Genomic DNA, 7281 nt, shown 5'->3' with positions numbered 1-7281 from the left:
TCATCCTTCCATGAGCCTTTTCCTGTATCTACAATCCCACTCGGCCCTCATGTATGCAACCACCATGCCTAAGCCCGTTCCGCTAACCACCTCTAAAGGTTTGTTTTTTTTCAACTCTAGCTCTACGCTGCCCCCTGGTTTTCCTCTCTTCACTACGTTTCTATGCACTAAACTGGTCTGATTTTCACAACTACATGTGTCCATGCACCCTCTCTAATACGACTACTGGTCATATATCTTTTAGCTCGGCTAAATTAATTGTTGTTTCAATTGACCGATGACATCACATCAAAATAAGGCATCTGAGGCTAGCGGACAGCCTAGCTCTGTTGTACCTGACCTCGGCTGTAATATTGTACCGTATGTCCCGGCAAGAAATCTGCGTTCAAAGGACTCCGGCTTATTAGTGATTCCCAAAGCCCAAAAAAAGTCTGCGGGCTATAGAGCGTTTTCTATTCGGGCTCCAGTACTCTGTTAGAGATGCTACCTCAGTAGAAGCATTTAAGTCCCATCTTAAAACTCATTAAATACACCCCCTTTTTAGACCAGTTGATCTGCCATTTCTTTTCTGCCCTGCCCTGCCCACCTCTCCCTTGTGGAGGGCGGGGCACAGGTCCGGTGGCCATGGATGAAGTGCTGGCTGTCCAGAGTCGGCACCCAGGGTGGACCGCTCGCCTGGGCATTGGTTGGGGACATCTCTGCGCTGCTGACCCGTCTCCACTCGGGACGGTCTCCTGCTGGCCCCACTATGGACTGGACTGTCACTATTGTGTTAGATCCACTATGGACTGGACTTTCAACGTCCATTGCATCCTGTCTCCCGTAGAGGGGGGTTGGTCACCCACATTTGCGGTCCTCTACAAGGTTTCTCATAGTCATTCACATTGACATCCCACCTGGTTGTGAGTTTTTCCTTGCCTTTATGTGGGATCTGAACCGAGGATGTCGTGGCTTTTCCCCTTTAAGACACTCGTGATTTAGGACTATATAAATAAGCATTGATTGATTGATTGATTGATTGGCACAGATTACAAATAACCTGTCTCTAATAGCAATGCTGATGTTAAATCGCAGACAGCATCGAGAAATTATCTTCGATTGAGCTACGAACACGACGCTACTACCAAGAATACCAAGTGAATGCAGGTCCGAAGCAAAGAAAAACTGTCAGGAGAAAGTTGTTTCGAAGACATTTTCGAACGGAGGCTCATGGAAAAACAACTTTCGAATTTCTCAGAGTTCATTCTGAAGGTTCTGTGGATTGATTGAAGGAGTTTTGAATCAGAAGGAAAAGACTGTTTGTGCCCTGACCAATACTGTTCCAGATGAAGGTTGCTATTGTTCTGGACAAGCTTGCCAGTTGTGTGCAATACAAAGTTATTGTTAATTAGTTTGAAGAGCACAAATTCTGCGTGTACGTATTTGTGTATTGTTTACGCTTTTGTGGAGGTCTCGCTCCTCCGGGTTGTTCAGACAACCAAGGACGGAAATGACAGTCTAGTTCATCGTTGTGAACATTGATTTAGTTTTCAATATAGGGTTCTTCATATGCTTTTCAGCCGTTAGGTTGAGTATCAGTCCTCACGCTCTCTAGAGCTCGTTCTCCCTCATCTCCCCTCTCCTTTCCGGCTGCTCCCTTTCACAGAGCGACGGGTAATTAGATAAACGTGCCCTGGTGGGCCATCTACGCACCTGTCGCTGATCTCAAAGCCAGCCCTGGCACACCCAGCTTCGCTGCAGGTCCGCAGGCCACGCCACCCCCCGCATTTCTATTTGTTGCCTTGTAAAATACAGTACCCGCTTCATTCTCCTACACCTCATTCATATTTCTCGTGGGAGTTCATTCGTCTAAAGCCAACAGTTTTAATTTCCCTAGCCACCTTCCCTAAATAAATTTCTCCAATCGATGCACTTCAAAATGTTCCGTTTTTTTTATTTTGTGAAGCAAAACGGAAAAGGGTGGAATGCCATCTCCGGGTTGGGGAGGAGACCCTGCCCCAAGTGGAGGAGTTCAAGTACCTAGGAGTCTTGTTCACGAGTGGGGGAAGAGTGGATCGTGAGATCGACAGGCAGATCGGTGCGGCGTCTTCAGTAATGCGGACGTTGTACCGATCCGTTGTGGTGAAGAAGGAGCTGAGCCGGAAGGCAAAGCTCTCAATTTACCGGTCGATCTACGTTCCCATCCTCACCTATGGTCATGAGCTTTGGGTCATGACCGAAAGGATAAGATCACGGGTACAAGCGGCCGAAATGAGTTTCCTCCGCCGTGTGGCGGGGCTCTCCCTTAGAGATAGGGTGAGAAGCTCTGCCATCCGGGAGGAACTCAAAGTAAAGCCGCTGCTCCTCCACATCGAGAGGAGCCAGATGAGGTGGTTCGGGCATCTGGTCAGGATGCCACCTGAACGCCTCCCTAGGGAGGTGTTTAGGGCACGTCCAACCGGTAGGAGGCCACGGGGAAGACCAAGGACACGTTGGGAAGACTATGTCTCCCGGCTGGCCTGGGAACGCCTCGGGATCCCCCAGGAAGAGCTAGACGAAGTGGCTGGGGAGAGGGAAGTCTGGGTTTCCCTGCTTAGGCTGTTGCCCCCGCGACCCGACCTCGGATAAGCGGAAGAAGATGGATGGATGGAATAAACATTCTCCTTTACATTCCAGTTGTTGCCAATGTTTTATTGAATGGTAGCTGTTTCCATGTTGTATCTCGCGCGATACAAAGGATCCCGTCCGGCAGCACACACCCAGATGTGGTTTTCAATCGCATAATCTGGGTGTTAGTCAGGGGCGTCACTAGCTTTTAAGGACAGGGGGGGGCTTAGCCCCCAGGAAATGCACAGGATGCGAGCGAACGTAGCGCACGAGCCCAAAACTTCAGAAATGGCTTACATATATATATATATATATATATATATATATATATATATATATATATATATATATATATATAAATATATAAATCAGAGCAAAGAATTTTTGGTTGAAAACAAGAGATGAAGAAGTAAAATACAGCACTATGTCATCAGTTTCCGATTTATTAAATTGTATAACAGTGCAAAATATTGCTCATTTGTAGTGGTCTTTCTTGAACTATTTGGAAAAAAAGATATAAAAATAACAAAAAACTTGTTGAAGTGATTGATTTATAAATAAACATTTCTACACATAGAAGTAATCATCAACTTAAAGTGCCCTCTTTGGGGATTGTAATAGAGATCCATCTGGATTCATGAACTTAATTCTAAACATTTCTTCACAAAAAAAGAAATCTTTAACATCAATATTTATGGAACATGTCCACAAAAAATCTATCTGCCAACACTGATTATTGCATTGTTGCATTTCTTTTCACAGTTTATGAACTTAAATTCATATTTTGTTGAAGTATTATTCAATAATTATATTTATAAAGGATTTTAGAATTCTTGCTATTTTTAGAACATTTTTAAAGAATCTCACGTACCCCTTGATATACCTTCAAGTACGCCCAGGGGTACGCGTACCCCCTTTTGAGAACCGCTGTACTAGAGGATGTGTATCAGGGATTTGTATCAATAATGTAGGAATAATGAATATACCAACTTGGCAATAATGGTAAGGTAAACATTGAGCACATGATAACACTTTGAGTCAACAGCAAGTCAAGTTAAATCAAAGACCCTCATCTCTATATTTGAACCAGACCCAATGTTTGTACAATCGGTTTAAAGCAGTGTAAAATGTTTATTTGTTTATTTTTGCACCCGCAAATGTATTTGTCAACAATGTCCCAATACAGTGGAACCTCGATTTGTTCTTGAACAAGGTTCGTGAATAGAACATTTTGTCATTTGATGTAAATGTTTTAATAACAAACAATCTATCCATCCATCCTCCACCTCACCACACTATCGAGTAGTTGTGGACAAAGGGGTGTACCTCGCCACATCCTTTCTTGTGAAAGACTGAGCATTTTTTGGCAAACTGTTTTCATACCCAATCATGGCACCCACCTGTTCCCAATTAGCCTGCACACCTGTGGGATGTTCCAAATAATTGTTTGATGAGCATTCCTCTACTTTATCAGTATTTATTGCCACCTTTCCAAACGTCATTGTCACGTGTTGTTGGCATCAAATTCTAAAGTTAATGATTATTTGCACACAAAAAAAAATGTTTTTTCAGTTTGAACATCAATTAGGTAGTGCATTCAACTGAATATGGCCAATCGAGGTTCCTTTGTAGATGTTTACAGCAATGCAAAAGTATCAACAAAATAACATAATTATTTCCTTATTTTTTAGTTTGAATCTGTTGACTGATTGATTGAAACTTTTATTAGTAGATTGCACAGTACAGTACATTCCGTACAATTGACCACTAAATGGTAACACCCCAATAAGTTTTTCAACATGTTTACATGTCGGGGTCCATCCATTTCCATCCATTTTCTACCGCTTGTTCCCTTTCGGGGTCGCGGGGGGCGCTGGCGCCTAGCTCAGCTACAATCGGGCGGAAGGCAGGGTACACCCTGGACAAGTCGCCACCTCATCGCAGGGCCAACACAGATAGACAGACAACATTCACACTCACATTCACACACTAGGGCCAATTTAGTGTTGCCAATCAACCTATCCCCAGGTGCATGTCTTTGGAAGTGGGAGGAAGCCGGAGTACCCGGAGGGAACCCACGCATTCACGGGGAGAACATGCAAACTCCACACAGAAAGATCCCGAGCCTGGATTTGAACCCAGGACTGCAGGAACTTTGTATTGTGAGGCAGACGCACTAACCCCTCTGCCACCGTGAAGCCCCATGTCGGGGTCCACGTTAATCAATTTATGGTAAGGACTTATCAAAATGAGGGCTTGTCCGGGAATTGAACCCGGGACCTCTCGCACCCGAAGCGAGAATCATACCTCTAGACCAACAAGCCCTGTTCGTCAAGACAACAATGCAAAATAGGTGAATAAAGCAAAAAAATATATATATTGGCTCTCATTCTAAGCATTTTGGCTTTTTGGCCCCAAAGCCCTTGTGTGTCTACGGAGGTGCCATCCATCCATTTTCTACCGCTTATTACCTTTTGGGGTCGCGGGGTCTACGGAGGTGATTTTTTGATATTATATTATGCTGTTAAACAATATGAACAACACAACCAAATATTAAAGCCACTAGTTAGTTTTTTTTCCATGTTCATAGAGACCTGAAAAATATCTAGCTGATCAATGTACATACTGATACCAACATTGTTATCGATAATATTCCTATTTGGATCGATCCGCCCATCCCCCTACTACAGTGTTTTTCAACCACTGTGCGCCCGGCACTCTAGTGCCGTGGGAAATTATGCAACTTCACCTAATTGGTCCAAGAAATATTATTTGCAAATCAATAAATATAATTTATAAATAATGTGCCTATGTCTAGTGTCTGTGCTGTATAGAAGTTAACCACGCGACTGAAAAGGTGGAGCGGCAGAGGAAGCAGGACACGGCAAGGCTGAAAAGCAACCCATAAAGACTTTTTATTATTGAAAAATAAAAGAAAGTCTAACCTGCGCAACAATGTCCTTCCTTGGTGGTCCTGAGAACCCGCACGACAGCAAGAGACTGTCACACTTGCCAACCCTCCCGATTTTCAGTGCCCCTCCCAATAATCTCCCAGGGCAACCATTCTCCTAAATTTCTCCCGATTTCCACCTGGATAACAATATTGTGGGCGTGCCTTAAAGGCAATGCCTTTAGCGTCCTCTCTCACCTGAAACCTTCACCTCCTAACAGCCGCAGGCTGTTCAGGCGTCCGCTTTTCCTCCATATAAACAGCGTACCGGCCCAATTAAATAATAATGTAGCGTTGCACTGGTTTAACAATGGTCTTTACTCGAAGATGTCAAGAAATGCTGACACGTTGTATGATATTTTACTAGTTTAAAGATAACGCTATTTTCAAGCACACACACAAGTGACAGATTGTAGCTGAGATAGGCACCAGCGCCCCCCGTGACCCCAAAGGGAATAAGCGGTAGGAAATGGATGGATGGATGGCACACAAGTGAATGCATATCATACTTGGTCAACAGCCATACAGGTCACACTGAGGGTGGCCGTATAAACATTTTTAACACTGTTACAAATATGCGCCACACTGTGAACCCAAACCAAACAAGAATGACAAAGACATTTCAGGAGAACATCCGCATTGTAACACAACATAAACACAACAGAACAAATACCCGGAACCCCTTACAGCGCTAACTTTTCCGGGACTCTACAATATCATCTACGGCTTTAATGGTAAATAGGTTATACTTGCAAAGTGCTTTTCTACCTTTAAGGTACTCAAAGCGCTTTGACACTATTTCCACATTCACCCATTCACATTCACATATTGATGGCAGGAGCTGCCATGCAAGGCCCTAACCATGACCCATCAGGAGCAAGGGTGAAGTTTCTTGCTCAAGGACACAACGGACGTGACGAGGTTGGTGGAAGGTGGGGATTTAACCAGGAACCCTCAGGTTCGTCCCGCAACAAGAAGGAGACGAAGCAGAAGAATGAAGAAGAGACACGGGTACGAAGACTAAGAAGAAGAAATACGCTTGCAAGTTCCAAAATGATTGGAAAAAAAATTATTAAAATTTCATCCAGGACAGCCTGAAGGGGAGAGGGTATGCTGCCTGCACCTCAACCCCCTCCATTTCCCAAATTCGAAGGTATCAAGGTTGACAAGTATGGTTACGATTAAACCAAAAATGAACAAAAGGCAAGTCCCGCTAGGAAAAGGCGATGACGCATAGGGTATGCAAAACAAGAGTGAAACTGAACTTGCTACAAAGTAAAGAAAAACAGAATGCTGGACGACAGCAAAGACTTACAGTGTGTGTCCGTACATGACGTGACAATCAATAATGTTCCCACAAAGAAAGATAGCGTCCATCCATCCATCCATCCATCCATTTTCTACCGCTTATTCCCTTTTGGGGTCGCGGGGGGCGCTGGCGCCTATCTCAGCTACAATCGGGCGGAAGGCGGGGTACACCCTGGACAAGTCGCCACCTCATCGCAGGGCCAACACAGATAGACAGACAACATTCACACTCACATTCACGCACTAGGTGTTGCCAATCAACCTCTCCCCAGGTGCATGTCTTTGGAAGTGGGAGGGAACCCACGTATTCACGGGGAGAACATGCAAACTCCACACAGAAAGATCCCGAGCCTGGATTTGAACCCAGGACTGCAGGAACTTCGTATTGTGAGGCAGACGCACTAACCCCTCTTCCACCGTGAAGCGTCCGCACAACT

The 7281-nt window shown here is 44.5% G+C and overlaps 1 non-coding gene across 1 annotated transcript; it reads right to left on the bottom strand.

Annotated features, from left to right (window-relative positions):
• Positions 1 to 4838: 4838 nt before the first annotated feature.
• trnap-cgg (transfer RNA proline (anticodon CGG)) lies at positions 4839 to 4910 on the bottom strand. Its single transcript has one exon. It is a non-coding gene; the product is annotated as a tRNA-Pro (tRNA).
• Between the last annotated feature and the right edge of the window lie 2371 nt (positions 4911 to 7281).

This window comes from Nerophis ophidion, linkage group LG22, assembly GCF_033978795.1.
Source record: "Nerophis ophidion isolate RoL-2023_Sa linkage group LG22, RoL_Noph_v1.0, whole genome shotgun sequence".
In the NCBI taxonomy this organism is placed as follows: Eukaryota; Metazoa; Chordata; class Actinopteri; order Syngnathiformes; family Syngnathidae; genus Nerophis; species Nerophis ophidion.
This window is presented reverse-complemented; position numbering and strand designations above follow the sequence as displayed.